At 53.7% G+C, this 19,738-nt stretch overlaps 1 long non-coding RNA gene across 1 annotated transcript in view; it reads right to left on the bottom strand.

Moving 5' to 3' along the window:
- Positions 1-17,361: 17,361 nt before the first annotated feature.
- LOC123773111 (uncharacterized) overlaps positions 17,362-19,738 on the bottom strand; it is a 239,088-nt gene continuing 236,711 nt past the window's right edge. The window contains exon 4 of the long non-coding RNA XR_011225216.1: positions 17,362-17,441. This is a non-coding gene — a long non-coding RNA (uncharacterized lncRNA). The remainder of the gene's footprint in view (positions 17,442-19,738) is intronic.

Below are 19,738 nucleotides of genomic sequence, written 5' to 3'. Positions count from 1 at the left end.
CGCGAGGTGTTGCCCAGCCAGCCGGCTCCTCTCCCTGCGCGAGGTGTTGCCCAGCCAGCCGGCTCCTCTCCCTGCGCGAGGTGTTGCCCAGCCAGCCGGCTCCTCTCCCTGCGCGAGGTGTTGCCCAGCCAGCCGGCTCCTCTCCCAGCGTGAGGTGTTGCCCAGCCAGCCGGCTCCTCTCCCAGCGTGAGGTGTTGCCCAGCCAGCCGGCTCCTCTCCCAGCGTGAGGTGTTCCCAGCCAGCCGGCTCCTCTCCCAGCGCGAGGTGTTGCCCAGCCAGCCGGCTCCTCTCCCAGCGTGAGGTGTTGCCCAGCCAGCCGGCTCCTCTCCCTGCGCGAGGTGTTGCCCAGCCAGCCGGCTCCTCTCCCAGCGCGAGGTGTTGCCCAGCCAGCCGGCTCCTCTCCCTGCGCGAGGTGTTGCCCAGCCAGCCGGCTCCTCTCCCAGCGTGAGGTGTTGCCCAGCCAGCCGGCTCCTCTCCCAGCGTGAGGTGTTGCCCAGCCAGCCGGCTCCTCTCCCAGCGTGAGGTGTTCCCAGCCAGCCGGCTCCTCTCCCAGCGCGAGGTGTTGCCCAGCCAGCCGGCTCCTCTCCCAGCGTGAGGTGTTGCCCAGCCAGCCGGCTCCTCTCCCTGCGCGAGGTGTTGCCCAGCCAGCCGGCTCCTCTCCCAGCGTGAGGTGTTGCCCAGCCAGCCGGCTCCTCTCCCAGCGTGAGGTGTTCCCAGCCAGCCGGCTCCTCTCCCAGCGCGAGGTGTTGCCCAGCCAGCCGGCTCCTCTCCCAGCGTGAGGTGTTGCCCAGCCAGCCGGCTCCTCTCCCTGCGCGAGGTGTTGCCCAGCCAGCCGGCTCCTCTCCCAGCGTGAGGTGTTGCCCAGCCAGCCGGCTCCTCCCCCAGCGTGAGGTGTTGCCCAGCCAGCCGGCTCCTCTCCCTGCGCGAGGTGTTGCCCAGCCAGCCGGCTCCTCTCCCAGCGTGAGGTGTTGCCCAGCCAGCCGGCTCCTCTCCCAGCGTGAGGTGTTGCCCAGCCAGCCGGCTCCTCTCCCAGCGTGAGGTGTTCCCAGCCAGCCGGCTCCTCTCCCAGCGCGAGGTGTTGCCCAGCCAGCCGGCTCCTCTCCCAGCGTGAGGTGTTGCCCAGCCAGCCGGCTCCTCTCCCTGCGCGAGGTGTTGCCCAGCCAGCCGGCTCCTCTCCCTGCGTGAGGTGTTGCCCAGCCAGCCGGCTCCTCTCCCTGCGCGAGGTGTTGCCCAGCCAGCCGGCTCCTCTCCCTGCGTGAGGTGTTGCCCAGCCAGCCGGCTCCTCTCCCTGCGCGAGGTGTTGCCCAGCCAGCCGGCTCCTCTCCCTGCGCGAGGTGTTGCCCAGCCAGCCGGCTCCTCTCCCTGCGCGAGGTGTTGCCCAGCCAGCCGGCTCCTCTCCCAGCGCGAGGTGTTGCCCAGCCAGCCGGCTCCTCTCCCTGCGCGAGGTGTTGCCCAGCCAGCCGGCTCCTCTCCCTGCGCGAGGTGTTGCCCAGCCAGCCGGCTCCTCTCCCTGCGCGAGGTGTTGCCCAGCCAGCCGGCTCCTCTCCCAGCGTGAGGTGTTGCCCAGCCAGCCGGCTCCTCTCCCAGCGTGAGGTGTTGCCCACCCAGCCGGCTCCTCTCCCAGCGTGAGGTGTTCCCAGCCAGCCGGCTCCTCTCCCAGCGCGAGGTGTTGCCCAGCCAGCCGGCTCCTCTCCCAGCGTGAGGTGTTGCCCAGCCAGCCGGCTCCTCTCCCAGCGTGAGGTGTTGCCCAGCCAGCCGGCTCCTCTCCCAGCGTGAGGTGTTGCCCAGCCAGCCGGCTCCTCTCCCTGCGCGAGGTGTTGCCCAGCCAGCCGGCTCCTCTCCCAGCGCGAGGTGTTGCCCAGCCAGCCGGCTCCTCTCCCAGCGTGAGGTGTTGCCCAGCCAGCCGGCTCCTCTCCCAGCGTGAGGTGTTGCCCAGCCAGCCGGCTCCTCTCCCAGCGTGAGGTGTTCCCAGCCAGCCGGCTCCTCTCCCAGCGCGAGGTGTTGCCCAGCCAGCCGGCTCCTCTCCTAGCGTGAGGTGTTGCCCAGCCAGCCGGCTCCTCTCCCAGCGTGAGGTGTTGCCCAGCCAGCCGGCTCCTCTCCCAGTGTGAGGTGTTCCCAGCCAGCCGGCTCCTCTCCCAGCGCGAGGTGTTGCCCAGCCAGCCGGCTCCTCTCCCAGCGTGAGGTGTTGCCCAGCCAGCCGGCTCCTCTCCCTGCGCGAGGTGTTGCCCAGCCAGCCGGCTCCTCTCCCAGCGTGAGGTGTTGCCCAGCCAGCCGGCTCCTCTCCCAGCGTGAGGTGTTGCCCAGCCAGCCGGCTCCTCTCCCAGCGTGAGGTGTTCCCAGCCAGCCGGCTCCTCTCCCAGCGCGAGGTGTTGCCCAGCCAGCCGACTCCTCTCCCAGCGTGAGGTGTTGCCCAGCCAGCCGGCTCCTCTCCCTGCGCGAGGTGTTGCCCAGCCAGCCGGCTCCTCTCCCAGCGTGAGGTGTTGCCCAGCCAGCCGGCTCCTCTCCCAGCGTGAGGTGTTCCCAGCCAGCCGGCTCCTCTCCCAGCGCGAGGTGTTGCCCAGCCAGCCGGCTCCTCTCCCAGCGTGAGGTGTTGCCCAGCCAGCCGGCTCCTCTCCCTGCGCGAGGTGTTGCCCAGCCAGCCGGCTCCTCTCCCAGCGTGAGGTGTTGCCCAGCCAGCCGGCTCCTCCCCCAGCGTGAGGTGTTGCCCAGCCAGCCGGCTCCTCTCCCTGCGCGAGGTGTTGCCCAGCCAGCCGGCTCCTCTCCCAGCGTGAGGTGTTGCCCAGCCAGCCGGCTCCTCTCCCAGCGTGAGGTGTTGCCCAGCCAGCCGGCTCCTCTCCCAGCGTGAGGTGTTCCCAGCCAGCCGGCTCCTCTCCCAGCGCGAGGTGTTGCCCAGCCAGCCGGCTCCTCTCCCAGCGTGAGGTGTTGCCCAGCCAGCCGGCTACTCTCCCTGCGCGAGGTGTTGCCCAGCCAGCCGGCTCCTCTCCCAGCGTGAGGTGTTCCCAGCCAGCCGGCTCCTCTCCCAGCGTGAGGTGTTGCCCAGCCAGCCGGCTCCTCTCCCAGCGTGAGGTGTTGCCCAGCCAGCCGGCTCCTCTCCCTGCGCGAGGTGTTGCCCAGCCAGCCGGCTCCTCTCCCAGCGTGAGGTGTTGCCCAGCCAGCCGGCTCCTCTCCCTGCGCGAGGTGTTGCCCAGCCAGCCGGCTCCTCTCCCTGCGTGAGGTGTTGCCCAGCCAGCCGGCTCCTCTCCCAGCGTGAGGTGTTGCCCAGCCAGCCGGCTCCTCTCCCAGCGTGAGGTGTTGCCCAGCCAGCCGGCTCCTCTCCCTGCGCGAGGTGTTGCCCAGCCAGCCGGCTCCTCTCCCAGCGTGAGGTGTTGCCCAGCCAGCCGGCTCCTCTCCCAGCGTGAGGTGTTGCCCAGCCAGCCGGCTCCTCTCCCTGCGCGAGGTGTTGCCCAGCCAGCCGGCTCCTCTCCCAGCGTGAGGTGTTGCCCAGCCAGCCGGCTCCTCTCCCAGCGTGAGGTGTTGCCCAGCCAGCCGGCTCCTCTCCCAGCGTGAGGTGTTGCCCAGCCAGCCGGCTCCTCTCCCTGCGCGAGGTGTTGCCCAGCCAGCCGGCTCCTCTCCCAGCGTGAGGTGTTGCCCAGCCAGCCGGCTCCTCTCCCAGCGCGAGGTGTTGCCCAGCCAGCCGGCTCCTCTCCCAGCGTGAGGTGTTGCCCAGCCAGCCGGCTCCTCTCCCAGCGTGAGGTGTTGCCCAGCCAGCCGGCTCCTCTCCCAGCGTGAGGTGTTGCCCAGCCAGCCGGCTCCTCTCCCAGCGTGAGGTGTTGCCCAGCCAGCCGGCTCCTCTCCCAGCGTGAGGTGTTGCCCAGCCAGCCGGCTCCTCTCCCAGCGTGAGGTGTTGCCCAGCCAGCCGGCTCCTCTCCCTGCGCGAGGTGTTGCCCAGCCAGCCGGCTCCTCTCCCAGCGCGAGGTGTTGCCCAGCCAGCCGGCTCCTCTCCCAGCGTGAGGTGTTGCCCAGCCAGCCGGCTCCTCTCCCAGCGTGAGGTGTTGCCCAGCCAGCCGGCTCCTCTCCCAGCGCGAGGTGTTGCCCAGCCAGCCGGCTCCTCTCCCAGCGTGAGGTGTTGCCCAGCCAGCCGGCTCCTCTCCCAGCGTGAGGTGTTGCCCAGCCAGCCGGCTCCTCTCCCAGCATGAAGTGTTCCTAGCCAGTTATCCGGGACTTTATACACACAGAAAGGATTTTGTTAGGTTAACAAAATATTAAATATTTGTTTTCTGGAGTTTTTTTCTTAATCTTTCAGTTTGAAAGTATTCTTATGTTTTGACCTCTTGCTTTGTGGATTGTCTAGACTACACTGTCCTTCTGTTCTGGTGACACGCTTCCCCAGGACTTGGTCACAGGGCTAGGTCCTAGGGCTGGGACCCAGGGGTGGGTCCTAGGGCTGAGTCCCAGGGCTGGGTCCCAGGGCTGGGATCCAGGGCTGGGTCCCAGGGCTGGGTCCCAGGGATGGGTCCCAGGGCTGGGTCCAAGGGCTGGGTCCCAGCGCTGGGTCCCAGGGCTGGGTCCCAGGGCTGGGTCCCAGGGCTGGGTCCTATGGCTGGGTCCCAGGGCTGGGTCCTAGGGCTGGGCAGATGGCTGGGTCCAAAGGCTGGATTCCATGGCTGGGTCCAAGGGCTGGGTCCCAGGGCTAGGTCCTAGCGCTGGGTCCCAGGGCTGGGTCCCAGGGCTGGGTCCAAGGGCTGGGTCCCGGGGCTGGGTCCAAGGGCTGGGTCCTAGGGCTGGGTCCCAGGGCTGGGTCCAAGGGCTGGGTCCCAGGGCTGGGTCCCAGGGCTGGGTCCCGGGGCTGGGTCCTGGGGCTGGGCCCAAGGCTGGGTCCAAGGGCTGGGTCCTAGGGCTGGGTTCCATGGCTGGGTCCCAGGGCTTTGTCCCAGGGCTGGGTCCCAGGGCTGGGTCCCAAGGCTGGGTCCCAGGGCTGGGTCCTAGGGCTGGATCCCAGGGCTGGGTCCAAGGGCTGGGTCCCGGGGCTAGGTCCAAGGGCTGGGTCCTAGGGCTGGGTCCTAGGGCTGGGTCCCGGGGCTGCGTCCTAGGGCTGGGCCCCAGGGCTCGGTCCTAGGGCTGGGTTCCAGGGCTGGGTCCCGGGGCTGGGTCCAAGGGCTGGGTCCAAGGGCTGGGTCCTAGGGCTGGTTCCCGGGGCTGGGTCCCAGGGCTGGGTCCCAGTGCTGGGTCCCAGGACTGGGTCCTAGGGCTGGGTCCCAGGTCTGGGTCCCCGAGCTGGGTCCTAGGGCTGGGTCCCAGGGCTGGGTCCCAGGGCTGGGTCCTAGGGCTGGGTCCCAGGGCTGGGTCCTAGGGCTGGGCAGATGGCTAGGTCCAAAGGCTGGGTTCCATGGCTGGGTCCCAGGGCTGGGTCCCAGGGCTAGGTTTTATGGCTGAGTCCCAGGGCTGGGTCCTAGGGCTGGGTCCCGGGGCTGGGTCCCGGGGCTGGGTCACGGGGCTGGGCCCCAGGGCTCGGTCCTAGGGCTGGGTTCCAGGGCTGGGTCCCTGGGCTGGGTCTCAGGGCTGGGTCCCAGGGCTGGGTCCTAGGGCTGGGTCCCGGGGCTGGGTCCCGGGGCTGGGTTCTGGGGCTGGGCCCATGGCTGGGCCCAAGGGCTGGGTCCTAGGGCTGGGTTCCATGGCTGGGTCCCAGGGCTTTGTCCCAGGGCTGGGTCCTAGGGCTGGGTCAAAGGGCTGGGTCCTAGGGCTGGGTATCAGGGCTGGGTTCCAGGTCTGGGTTCCAGGGCTGGGTCCTAGGGCTGGGTCCCAGGGCTAGGTCCTAGGGCTGGGTACCAGGGATGGGTCCCAGGGCTAGGTCCTAGGACTGGGTCCCAGGGCTAGGTCCCAGGGCTAGGTCCCAGAGCTGGGTCCCAGGGCTAGGTCCCAGGGCTAGGTCCCAGAGCTAGGTCCCAGGGCTAGGTCCTAGGGCTGGGTCCCAGGGCTAGGTCCCAATGCTGGGTCCCAGGGCTAGGTCCTAGGGCTAGGTCCTAGGGCTGGGTCCCAGGGCTGGGTCCCAGGGCTGGGTCCCAGGGCTGGGTCCTAGGGCTGGGTCCCAGGGCTGGGTCCCAGGGCTGGGTCCCAGGGCTGGGTCCTAGGGCTGGGTCCCAGCGCTGGGTCCCAGGGCTGGGTCCCAGGGCTGGGTCCCAGGGCTGGGTCCTAGGGCTGGGTCCCAGGGCTGGGTCCCAGGGCTGGGTCCTAGGGCAGGATCCCAGGGCTAGGTCCTAGGGTTGGGTCCCAGGAATGGGTCCAGGGCTAGGTCCTAGGGCTGGGTCCCAGGGCTAGGCCCCAGGGCTGGGTCCCAGAGCTGGGTCCCAGGGCTAGGTCCCAGGGCTGAGTCCCAGGGCTAGGTCCCAGGGCTGGGTCCCAGGACTAGGTCCTAGGGCTAGGTCCTAGGGCTGGGTCGTAGGGCTGGGTCCTAGGGCTGGGTCCCAGGGCTGGGTCCCAGGGCTGGGTCTTAGGGCTGGGTCCTAGGGCTGGGTCTTAGCGCTGGGTCCCGGGGCTGGGTCCTAGGGCTGGGCCCCAGGGCTCGGTTCTAGGGCTGGGCCCCAGGGCTCGGTCCTAGGGCTGGGTTCCAGGGCTGGGTCCCGGGGCTGGGTCACGTGGCTGGGACCAAGGGCTGGGTCCCAGGGCTGGGTCCCAGCGCTGGGTCCCAAGGCTGGGTCCCAGGGCTGGGTCCTAGGGCTGGGTCCCAGCGCTGGGTCCCAGGGCTGGGTCCCAGGGCTGGGTCCCAGGGCTGGGTCCTAGGGCTGGGTCCCAGGGCTGGGTCCCAGGGCTGGGTCCCAGGGCTGGATCCCAGGGCTAGGTCCTAGGGCTGGGTCCCAGGGATGGGTCCAGGGCTAGGTCCTAGGGCTGGGTCCCAGGGCTAGGTCCCAGGGCTGGGTCCCAGGGCTAGGTCCTAGGGCTAGGTCCTAGGGCTGGGTCGTAGGGCTGGGTCGTAGGACTGGGTCCTAGGGCTGGGTCCTAGGGCTGGGTCCTAGGGCTGGGTCCTAGGGCTGGGTCGTAGGACTGGGTCCTAGGGCTGGGTCCTAGGGCTGGGTCCTAGGGCTGGGTCCTAGGGCTGGGTCCTAGGGCTGGGTCCTAGGGCTGGGTCCTAGGGCTGGGTCCTAGGGCTGGGTCCTAGGGCTGGATGATCAGGTCACACAGGTGGCTGCCTCTCTCACCCAGTCTCCTGTCCATGAAGATCTTCACCGCTCGAAATCTTTTCAACCTTTTTTATTTCCATTTCACTGATTGTTCCGCATCCTATGATCAGTGTTTTGTGATCGTCAGTTGCATCATATTTTATATTATATATATATATATATATATATATATATATATATATATATATATATATATATATATATATATATATATATATATATATATTAGTATATTTTGGTAGCAGTCTTTTCTGTAGACATATATTATTAAATATGACCGAAAAAAGTAAAATTAATAATTCTAACACAAAATTTCTCTATATTTCTTATGTTTCTTTTCATTGTTGATGGTAATTGAAAAATCAGTTCTCCAAAATTCATTTTTATTTCTAGTATGGCGCGACACCTGAACGCGTTTCGTAAAACCTTATTACATTTTCAAAGACTTTAGTTTACACACGCACAACTATAACATGCGAACACTAAACAGAGTTCTTACAATGATTTAAACAGCTTTCATTTTATTTTATACCCGCATTTTGGGTGAGGTGATATGTTACAACGGTTTTGGATGAGATGAACAAATCTTTCAACACAGGAAAGAACACGAAACAATGGGTATTAATTGGGTAAATTGAAGGTAAGAATGGAAGTAACTGCAGAGGGCCTATTGGCCCATATTTCTTGGTGCTTCTATATTGGAGCGGAGTCTTGAAGTGGGTAGAATATAGTTGTGCATTAATTGCCTGTTGATTGCTGGGGTTGACTTCTTGGTGTGTAGTGCCTCGCAGATGTCAAGCCGCCTGCTATCGCTGTATCTATCGATGATTTCTGTGTTGTTGCTAAGATTTCTCTGGCGATGGTTTGGTTGTGGGAAGAGATTATATGTTCCTTAATGGGGCCCTGTTGCTTATGCATCGTTAATCGCCTGGAAAGAGATGTTGTTGTCTTGCCTATTTACTGAGTTCTTTGAGGCTTACAGTCCCCAAGTGAGCATTTGAAGGCATAGACGACGTTGGTCTCTTTTAAAGCGTTCTGCTTTGTGTCTGGAGAGTTTCTCATGAGTAGGCTGGCCATTTTTTTGGTTTTATAGTAAATCGTCAATTGTATCTTCTGATTTTTGTCTGTAGGGATAACGTTTCTATTAACAATATCTTTCAGGACCCTTTCCTCCGTTTTATGAGCTGTGGAAAAGAAGTTCCTGTAAAATAGTCTAATAGGGGGTATAGGTGTTGTGTTAGTTGTCTCTTCAGAGGTTGCATGGCGTTTCACCTTCCATCTTATGATGTCTTCAACGAAACCATTGGAGAAGCCGTTGTTGACTAGGACCTGCCTGACCCTACAGAGTTCTTCATCGACTTGCTTCCATCCTGAGCTGTGGCTGAGAGCACGGTCTACATAAGCGTTAACAACACTCCTCTTGTACCTGTCTGGACAGTCACTGTTGGCATCTAGGCACATTCCTATGTTTTTTCCTTAATGTAGACTGCAGTGTGGAAACCTCCGCTCCTTTCCATGACTGTTACATCTAGAAAGGGCAGCTTCCCATCCTTCTCCATCTCTTAAGTGAAACGCAACACAGAATTCTGCTCAAATGCCTGCTTCAGCTCCTGCAGATATCTGACATCAGGTACCTGTGTAAAATTGTCGTCAACATACCTGCAGTATATGGCCGGTTTCAAGTTAATGTCGACTAAGACCTTTTGCTCGATGGTACCCATGTAGAAATTCGCAAACAGGACACCTAGGGGAGAACCCACCTAGGTGGGAGAACCCACCGAGGTGGGAGAACCCACCGAGGTGGGAGAACCCACCGAGGTGGGAGAACCCACCTCACCCAAAATGCGGGTATAAAGTAAAATGAAAGCTGTTTAAATCATTGTAAGAACTCTGTTTAGTGTTTGCAGGTTATAGTTGTGTGTGTGTAAACTAAAGTCTTTGAAAATGTAATAAGTTATTACGAAACGCGTTCAAGTGTCGCGTCAGACTAGAAGTAAAATGAATTTTGGAGAACTGATTTTTCAATTACCATCAACAGTGAAAAGAAACATAAGAAATATAGAGAAAATTCGTGTTAGAATTATTAATCTTACTTTTTCGGTCATATATATATATATATATATATATATATATATATATATATATATATATATATATATATATATATATATATATATGGCACAACTCTTCTAAACACGAGAGTGAAGTATACAACTTTAGAACACTTTCCCACCAGGAGACTCGAACCCTAGCCAGCACAGAAGCCTTCCAGCAACTGGCATAACAGGTACGCCTTAACCCGCTCCACCACCTACTCAGACCCTTAAAAGAGGTGGTAATTTCGGAGTATTTAAATACACCAAAGATCACCACCTCCCAAGAGCACTAGAGCAAGTGAGGGGTCATTTATACGTTTATTTCATCAAGTCCCTGTTAATATGGGAAGACACAGTGTCTATGCTTAAGGCACAACTCTTCTAAACACGAGAGTGAAGTATACAACTTTAGAACACTTTCCCACCAGGAGACTCGAACCCTAGCCAGCACAGAAGCCTTCCAGCAACTGGCATAACTGGTACGCCTTAATCTTAATAATGATCTTTGGTGTATTTAAATACTCCGAAATTACCACCTCTTTTAAGGGTCTGAGTAGGTGGTGGAGCGGGTTAAGGCGTACCTGTTATGCCAGTTGCTGGAAGGCTTCTGTGCTGGCTAGGGTTCGAGTCTCCTGGTGGGAAAGTGTTCTAAAGTTATATATATATATATATATATATATATATATATATATATATATATATATATATATATATATATATATATATATATATATATTTGGTCAGCAAGCGTTCCTTTAAGGATATTTGGTTAACTATGACCGATTTGGTGGCGTTGTTGATGGTATAGTATAACCATTATATGCTTCTGTGTTCTTACACTCGGGATAAAGAAGAACAATCAAGTTATCAAGTTATTGAAATTCATGGTAAAGAAACTCTAATGATTATGGAAGGGTTTATTTCCTAAAATTGTTTCGTTCCACTCTAGAACATCTTCAGGTAAGGAATGAACACACATAAGGTGCAAATGTATCTTATGGACAGAGATACGATGAGAATTTACTCTGAAATTGTTACACTTACAGACGTCACCAAACAACACCGAATAACGACGACATCTCTACCGAGTTCTTCCCGGTAATATTCGTTTTAGAATAATTGATTCGTGCACGATTATTCTCTATATTTCTTAGGGATTTCACTTGATAAGGAATTTTAAAAACTAATTTTCCAAAGTTCCTTTTCCAATCTTATATGACCTAACACTGGGAGATGCGTATCATTGAGCCTGTCAACATGTTCAAAGGTAATGGTGAAGGGTATACAAGTTAGTTGGATTAATCTTAATATGTAACTAAGAAGAAAGAGGTTATGTAAAACGTCGCAGTTTCCCAAAACCTATTGTTCAAACGTTACTTGAGGTATTGTGTTGAAGGAAGGAAATGCTGAACACACTGAAGGAAGTGAGCTGAAATATTCGGCCTTGGCATTGAAAACTATAGATGACTTATAATAATAGTTTGAGATTGTTTAATATGTAGTTTATTTCTGATGTCTAATCGTCTATTGTCAATCTATTTGTCTCTTAATTCTGTGTTGTTGATTAGGATATGTCTTGTGATGATCTTGTGGTGCGTACATGTTATATTTTTAATTGATGGAGCCTTGTTGGTTGTGCATTGTCAGCCCCAATCATTAAGGTGCATCAACAAGACCACACCACATCTTGCAAGGCGTCTGATACATCAACAAGACAACACCACATCTTGCAAGGGGCCTGATACATCAACAAGACAACACCACATCTTGCAAGGCGTCTGATACATCAACAAGACAACACCACATCTTGCAAGGAGCCTGATACATCAACAAGACAACACCACATCTTGCAAGGGGCCTGATACATCAACAAGACAACACCACATCTTGCAAGGGGCCTGATACATCAACAAGACAACACCACATCTTGCAAGGCGTCTGATACATCAACAAGACAACACCACATCTTGCAAGGCGTCTGATACATCAACAAGACAACACCACATCTTGCAAGGGGCCTGATATATCAACAAGACAACACCACATCTTGCAAGGAGCCTGATACATCAACAAGACAACACCACATCTTGCAAGGAGCCTGATACATCAACAAGACAACACAACATCTTGCAAGGGGCCTGATACATCAACAAGACAACAACACATCTTGCAAGGCGTCTGATACATCAACAAGACAACAACACATCTTGCAAGGGGCCTGATACATCAACAAGACAACACCACATCTTGCAAGGAGCCTGATACATCAACAAGACAACACCACATCTTGCAAGGAGCCTGATACATCAACAAGACAACACCACATCTTGCAAGGCGTCTGATACATCAACAAGACAACACCACATCTTGCAAGGAGCCTGATACATCATCAAGACAACACCACATCTTGCAAGGCGTCTGATACATCAACAAGACAACATCACATCTTGCAAGGCGTCTGATACATCAACAAGACAACACCACATCTTGCAAGGCGTCTGATACATCATCAAGACAACACCACATCTTGCAAGGCGTCTGATACATCATCAAGACAACACCACATCTTGCAAGGCGTCTGATACATCAACAAGACAACACCACATCTTGCAAGGCGTCTGATACATCATCAAGACAACACCACATCTTGCAAGGAGCCTGATACATCATCAAGACAACACCACATCTTGCAAGGCGTCTGATACATCAACAAGACAACATCACATCTTGCAAGGCGTCTGATACATCAACAAGACAACACCACATCTTGCAAGGCGTCTGATACATCATCAAGACAACACCACATCTTGCAAGGCGTCTGATACATCATCAAGACAACACCACATCTTGCAAGGCGTCTGATACATCAACAAGACAACACCACATCTTGCAAGGCGTCTGATACATCATCAAGACAACACCACATCTTGCAAGGAGTCTGATACATCAACAAGACAACACCACATCTTGCAAGGAGCCTGATACATCAACAAGACAACAACACACCTTGCAAGGGGCCTGATACATCAACAAGACAACACCACATCTTGCAAGGAGCCTGATACATCAACAAGACAACACCACATCTTGCAAGGAGCCTGATACATCAACAAGACAACACCACATCTTGCAAGGAGCCTGATACATCAACAAGACAACACCACATCTTGCAAGGAGCCTGATACATCAACAAGACAACACCACATCTTGCAAGGAGCCTGATACATCAACAAGACAACACCACATCTTGCAAGGAGCCTGATACATCAACAAGACAACACCACATCTTGCAAGGAGCCTGATACATCAACAAGACAACACCACATCTTGCAAGGGGCCTGACAACGCAGGCGCCTGGAAATAATCTAATTATTTAAATTTCAGAATAATTATTGCACCATATAGTTGTTTCATTATTTTAACAAGATAATCAGAAAAAAGTTGTTACTTAGAAACTAAAGTATTTTAGCTTATTAATGATCTCTAAGAAAATGACGGTAATAATTTTTTATCAAGATTTTATCTTTAAAATATTTTTTTAATGTATAAACTGTTAATATAAAAATAGTTAAAACAAAAATTAAAATAGTAAGGGGAGAAAATATTTAAACTAGTAATGGTCCATTAAAGATTGTAAAAATGAGATTCGTTTGCTAGTCATGCATATTGATGTATTCATTAGAGTCGAGCAGTGCCGGAATATCGTGAAGGGTTGAGAACCTTGGATGTTTCTTAAGACGAGGGAGAGTTTCCTGACATCAAACAATCGCTTAATTAACTTCACGGCCTTTGTCAGGAAATTGTTGCAAACGAAAATGCTAAATGATATTCATGAACAACTTGAAGAACACAAAGGAGAAAGTGATTCGTAGCATGGCTTCACTAAGGGAAATGAATATGTGAAAAACGTTTTCTCTCAACATATAAGAATCAATCGACAGTATTGCTGGATACAGAATATAGTTATTAGATTTTAGAAAAGCTTGATATAATGTTTAGGATAAAACGATTTGGGAGGGTAGAGAGGTGTGACAAGGGAGGGAATATCTTATATCGCATAATGGTCCTGTTATCTTATAGAACACACAAGGTGAAGAGCTTGCAATATGAGTGAAATGTTGCCATCTAATACTCTGACCTGCTAATACCTCTCTTGAGTTAACACTCTCTGCCCAGATCACTCTCTCTTCCCAGTTAACACTCCCTGTCCGGTTAACACTCTCTACCCAGTTAACACTCTCTGCCCAGTTAACACTCCCTGTCCGGTTAACACTCTCTACCCAGTTAACACTCTCTGCCCAGTTAACACTCCCTGTCCAGTTAACACTCCCTGCCCAGTTAACACTCTCTGCCCAGTTAACACTCTCTGCCCAGTTAACACTCTCTGCCCAGTTAACACTCTCTGCCCAGTTAACACTCTCTGCCCAGTTAACACTCTGCCCAGTTAACACTCTCTGCCCAGTTAACACTCTCTGCCCAGTTAACACTCCCTGCCCAGTTAACACTCTCTGCCCAGTTAACACTCTGCCCAGTTAACACTCTCTGCCCAGTTAACACTCTGTGCCCAGTTAACACTCTCTGCCCAGTTAACACTCTCTACCCAGTTAACACTCTCTACCCAGTTAAAACTCATGTCAGTTAACACTCTCTGCCCAGTTAACACTCTCTGCCCAGTAAACACTTCCTGCCCAGTTAACACTCCCTGCCCAGTTAACACTCTCTGCCCAGTTAACACTCCCTGCCCAGTTAACACTCCCTGCCCAGTTAACACTCCCTGCCCAGTTAACACACACTGCCTAGTTAACACTCTCCGCCCAGTTAACACTCTGTGCCAAGTTAACACTTCCTGCCCAGTTAACACCTGGAGCCCAGATAATCTCTCTACTCAGTTAACACTTCCTGCCCAGTTAACATTCTCTGCCCAGATAATCTCTCTACTCAGTTAACACTGCCTAGTTAACACTGCCCAGCTAACACTCCCTGCACAGTTAACACTCCCTGCCCAGTTAACACTCTCTTCCCAGTTAACACTCTCTGCCCAGTTAACACTCTCTGCCCAGTTAACACTCTCTGCCCAGTTAACACTCTCTGCCCAACTAACACTCTCTGCCCAGTTAACAATCATTGTCCAGTTAACACTCTGCCTAGTTAACACTCTCTACTCAGTTAACACTCTGCCCAGTTAACACTCTCTACTCAGTTAACACTTTCTACCCAGTTAACACTCCCTGCCTAGTTAATACGACTTCCAAGTTAACACTCCCTGCCCAGTTAACACTCCCAGCCCAGTTAACACTCTGCCCAGTTAACACTCCCTGCCCAGTTAACACTCTGCCCAGTTAACACTCCCTGCCCAGTTAACACTCTGCCCAGTTAACACTCCCTGCCCAGTTAACACTCCCTGCCCAGTTAACACTCTGCCCAGTTAACACTCTGCCCAGTTAACACCTGGAGCTGTGGTAGGCCTGGTACACCTGGAGCTGTGGTAGGCCGGGTACACCTGGAGTTGTGGTAGGCCTGGTACACCTGGAGCTGTGGTAGGCCTGGTACACCTGGAGCTGTGATAGGCCGGGTACACCTGGAGTTGTGGTAGGCCGGGTACACCTGGAGCTGTGGTAGGCCGGGTACACCTGGAGCTGTGGTAGGCCTGGTACACCTGGAGCTGTGGTAGGCCTGGTACACCTGGAGCTGTGATAGGCCGGGTACACCTGGAGCTGTGGTAGGCCTGGTACACCTGGAGTTGTGGTAGGCCTGGTACACCTGGAGCTGTGATAGGCCGGGTACACCTGGAGCTGTGGTAGGCCTGGTACACCTGGAGCTATGATAGGCCGGGTACACCTGGAGCTGTGATAGGCCGGGTACACCTGGAGCTGTGGTAGGCCTGGTACACCTGGAGCTGTGGTAGGCCTGGTACACCTGGAGCTGTGATAGGCCTGGTACACCTGGAGCTATGATAGGCCTGGTACACCTGGAGCTGTGGTAGGCCTGGTACACCTGGAGCTGTGGTAGGCCTGGTACACCTGGAGCTGTGGTAGGCCTGGTACACCTGGAGCTGTGATAGGCCTGGTACACCTGGAGCTATGATAGGCCTGGTACACCTGAAGCTGTGGTAGGCCTGGTACACCTGGAGCTATGATAGGCCGGGTACACCTGGAGCTGTGGTAGGCCTGGTACACCTGGAGCTGTGGTAGGCCTGGTACACCTGGAGCTGTGGTAGGCCTGGCACACCTGGAGTTGTGGTAGGCCTGGTACACCTGGAGTTGTGGTAGGCCTGGTACACCTGGAGTTGTGGTAGGCCTGGTACACCTGGAGCTGTGGTAGGCCTGGTACACCTGGAGCTGTGGTAGGTCTGGTACACCTGGAGCTGTGGTTGGCCTGGTACACCTGGAGCTGTGATAGGCCTGGTACACCTGGAGCTGTGATAGGCCTGGTACACCTGGAGCTGTGATAGGCCTGGTACACCTGGAGCTGTGATAGGCCTGGTACACCTGGAGCTGTGGTAGGTCGGGTACACCTGAAGCTGTAATAGGCCTGGTACACCTGGAGCTGTGGTAGGCCTGGTACACCTGGAGCTGTGGTAGGCCTGGTACACCTGAAGCTGTAATAGGCCTGGTACACCTGAAGCTGTAATAGGCCTGGTACACCTGGAGCTGTGGTAGGCCTGGTACACCTGGAGCTGTGATAGGTCTGGTACACCTGGAGCTGTGATAGGCCGGGTACACCTGGAGCTGTGGTAGGCCTGGTACACCTGGAGCTGTGATAGGTCTGGTACACCTGGAGCTGTGATAGGTCTGGTACACCTGGAGCTGTGATAGGCCTGGTACACCTGGAGCTGTGGTAGGCCGGGTACACCTGACTCAACACATCCCATGAGCTACAATAACGCAGGGAATGTCAACTCTTCTTCCTCGGCAGCAAGGTGTGTGTTTGATCACGTGATTGATGAGGTCTCACCAGACTGTGATTCATACGTCAGGCTGCGGCTAGTCACGTCCAACAGTCTGGTTGACCAGACGTCCAACAGTCTGGTTGACCAGACGTCCAACCGGGAGGCCTGGCCGGAAACTGGGCTATGAGGCCGTTGAATCCCTGAAACTCTACCAGGTTGGTAGGAAGCTGGAATTATAGGGCGCCACAACACACATTTTAGACTCCTGGAATGTGTTTGCTCGGGTTTATCAGCTGAAAAGTGGAGGAATGAATAGGGGCACAAGTGCGTGAGACTGATGCTTGCTCCGACAGGTGTAATTAGTGGGGACACCTGTTCTATAGTCTAACACCTGGGAAAATCTTTGAATTGCCGGGGTGGGGGGGGGAGGAGGCAAGAGGAGATAGCAGCCTTGGTGGGAAACAAAGTTAGAAACAGTTTCCATTAAACATTTAATGTCTACAAATTGTAAACATATTTCAAGTGTTTGAGATGCAGTCTTGTTTCTTCAGTAAGAGTGAGTTCAGCGAGGTCATTGTCCCAGTGTGACCTTTACATGACCTCTGGACTGTGTCGAGTGTGTGGGGATCAAGTGCCTTGTTTACCGGAGGCCGGCTGGCTTACCTCTCCTGTGTCGTGATGTATTCACTCATAGGCTGTACCATCTCAGAACGGTGTAAGGGAGGGACGTACCATGGGTGGTGCAAGGTAGGTGTATATACTACTGGTGGTGCATTGAGGGTTGCTCATGGTGGTACAGGAGGGAGTATGCACTGTTCTTGTTGGTGCAGTCAGATGGCAAGCGTGGTGCAGAGGAGGGTACGTACCTCTGGTGGTTTGTGGACAATATGTATCATAGTAGGGTACGTGTCATAGGTCGTGAAGGAGAGGGTACTTACCGTAGTCAAAGCAAGGAAGGGTGTGTACCGTTGGAAGTTGTATGGTGGAGGGTACGGGTCATGCGTGGTGCAGGGAAGGGTATAAACCCAGGTGGTACACTTGAAGGTACAGTACCGTAAGTGGTGTAAGGAATGGCTACGAATCATAGGCGGACCATGACATGCTCCATACTGGGGGTGGTTCATGGTAGGGTACGTACCGTGAGTGGTGCAGAAGAGGGTACGTACCGTGAGTGGTGCAGAAGAGGGTACGTACCGTGAGTGGTGCAGAAGAGGGTACGTACCGTAGCTACTGCAGGACGGCCCGTCCCAACAGGGGTCACAGATGCACCTCAAGTCTTCATCAAGGAACCCGTGTATGCAACTGTAAATGAATTAAAAAAAAAGTACTTGTAAACAACACGTAATGAATAATGTTATCATTGTAGTTACATTGTTGTCATTGTAGTTACAAACTGTAGTCAAATTAGTTATATTTGAACCTCCTATGTAACGTTTAGTCATAGTGGAACTTTCCACACTTGAGGGGAACTGTCAGTCACTCTCACACTAGGTCTGGTAGCTGAGTGGACAGCGCTCGGGGTTCGTAATCCTAGGGTCCAGGGAAATCCTCGGCAATGGCGGAAACAAATGGGCAGAGTTTTTTTCACCCTGATTTACCTATTCAGCTAGCACTAAATAGGTACCTGGGAGTTAGACAGTTGTTACGGGCTGTTTTCTGTGTGTGTACTCACCTAGTTGTACTCACCTAGTTGTGCTTGTGTGTGTGTGTGTGTGTGTGTGTGTGTGTGTGTGTGTGTGTGTGTGTGTGTGTGTGTGTGTATGTGTGTGTGTGTGTGTGTGTGTGTGTGTGTGTGTGTGTGTGTGTGTGTGTGTGTGTGTATGTGTGTGTGTGTGTGTGTGTGTGTGTGTGTGTGTGCGTGTACTCACCTATTTGTGTCTGCAGTATCAAGCATTGACTCTTGGATCCCGCCTTTCGAGCCATTGGTTGTTAACAGCAATGACTCCAGTCCTATTTCCCTATTATACCTAGTTTTAAAATTTCGAATACAATTTGCTTCCACAACCTGTTCCTTAAGTGCACACCATTTTTCCACTACTCTCATGCTAAAAGAAAACTTCCTAACATCTCTGTGACTCATCTGAGCTTCCAGTTTCCTCCCATGTACATTTCGTATATGTCCACTCTGTCAATCCCCCTGAGTATTTTATACGTTTCTTTCAAATCCCCCCCTCCCTCTCCTCCTTGTTTCTAGTGGCGTAAGGCTCAGTTCCTTCTGGCGCTCTTCATACCCCATCCCTCGTAACTCTGGGACGAGCCTCGTTGCAAACTTCTGAACCTTTTCCAATTTCCTTATGTGTTTCTTCAAGTGGGGACTCCATGATGGGGCGGCATACTCTAAGACTGGCCTCACGTAGGCAGTGTAAAGCGCCCTAAATGCCTCATTATTCAGGTTTCTGAATGATGTTCTAACTTTTGCAGGTGTAGAGTACGCTGCTGTCGTTATCCTATTTATACGTGCCTCAGGAGATAGATTAGGTGTTACGTCCACGCCAGGGTCTCTTTCTAGTGTCGTCACAGGTAGGCAGTTCCCCTTCATTGTGTACTGTCCCTCTGGTCTTCTATCACCTTGACCCATTTCCATAACTTTACATTTGCTCGTTTTGATCTCGAGTAGCCATTTCCCTGACCATCTCTGCAACCTGTTCAAGTCCTCTTGGAGGATCCTACAATTCTCATCTGTCACAACTCTTCTCATCCACTTTGCGTCTTCCGCGAACATCGACATGTATGATTCTACTCCTGTAAACATGTCGTTAACGTGTTTTAGAAATAGAATTGGTCCCAGCACCAATCCTTGAGGTACTCCACTCGTTACTGTTCGCCAGTCCGACTTCTCGTCCCTTATCGTAACTCTCTGGCTCCTTCCTATTATGTAGTTCCTTACCCATGCTAGGACCTTTCCGCTCACCCCCGCCTGCCTCTCAAGTTTGAATAGCAGTCTCATGTGCGGTCCTGTATCAAAGGTTTATTAGCAGTCCAGAAAAATGCAGTCTGCCCAACCTTCTCTGACTTGCCTTATCCTCGTTATTTTATCATAGAATTCCTAAAGGTTTGTTAGGCAAGATTTCCCTTTCCAGATCCTATGTTGATGTTGATTTACAATCCTAATGTTCTCCAGGTGTGCAATTGGTCTTAGCCTAATTATTCTTTCAAGTATTTTACAGAGGATGCTTGTCTGTGATACAGGTCTATAGTTAAGTGCCTGCTCCCTATCACTTTTCTTGAAAATCGGTACAACATTTGCCCTCTTCCAGAAATTGCGCAATTCCCCCGACATAAGTGATTCTTTAAAGATACTTGCCAGAGGCACGCAGAGGGCCTGCGCTGCCTCTTTTAGTATCCACATGGATACTTTGTTTGGTCCAACCGCTTTAGTTGCATCCAGTGTTGTCAGCTGTTTCATTACTTCCTCTGCTGTCACCTCTATATATGAAAGTCTTTCATCTAGGGTAATCTTTTCTAACAATGGGAGCTGCTCAGGCTCGGTTGTGAACACTCCATGGAAGCTCGCATTTAGTGACTCGCAGATTTCCTTGTCACTTTGTCCCCTCTGTTTTCCTTAGTAGTGACACTTGGTCGTTCACCGACATTTTTCT

The sequence above is a fragment of the Procambarus clarkii genome, chromosome 81, assembly GCF_040958095.1.
Source record: "Procambarus clarkii isolate CNS0578487 chromosome 81, FALCON_Pclarkii_2.0, whole genome shotgun sequence".
In the NCBI taxonomy this organism is placed as follows: domain Eukaryota; kingdom Metazoa; phylum Arthropoda; class Malacostraca; order Decapoda; family Cambaridae; genus Procambarus; species Procambarus clarkii.
This window is presented reverse-complemented; position numbering and strand designations above follow the sequence as displayed.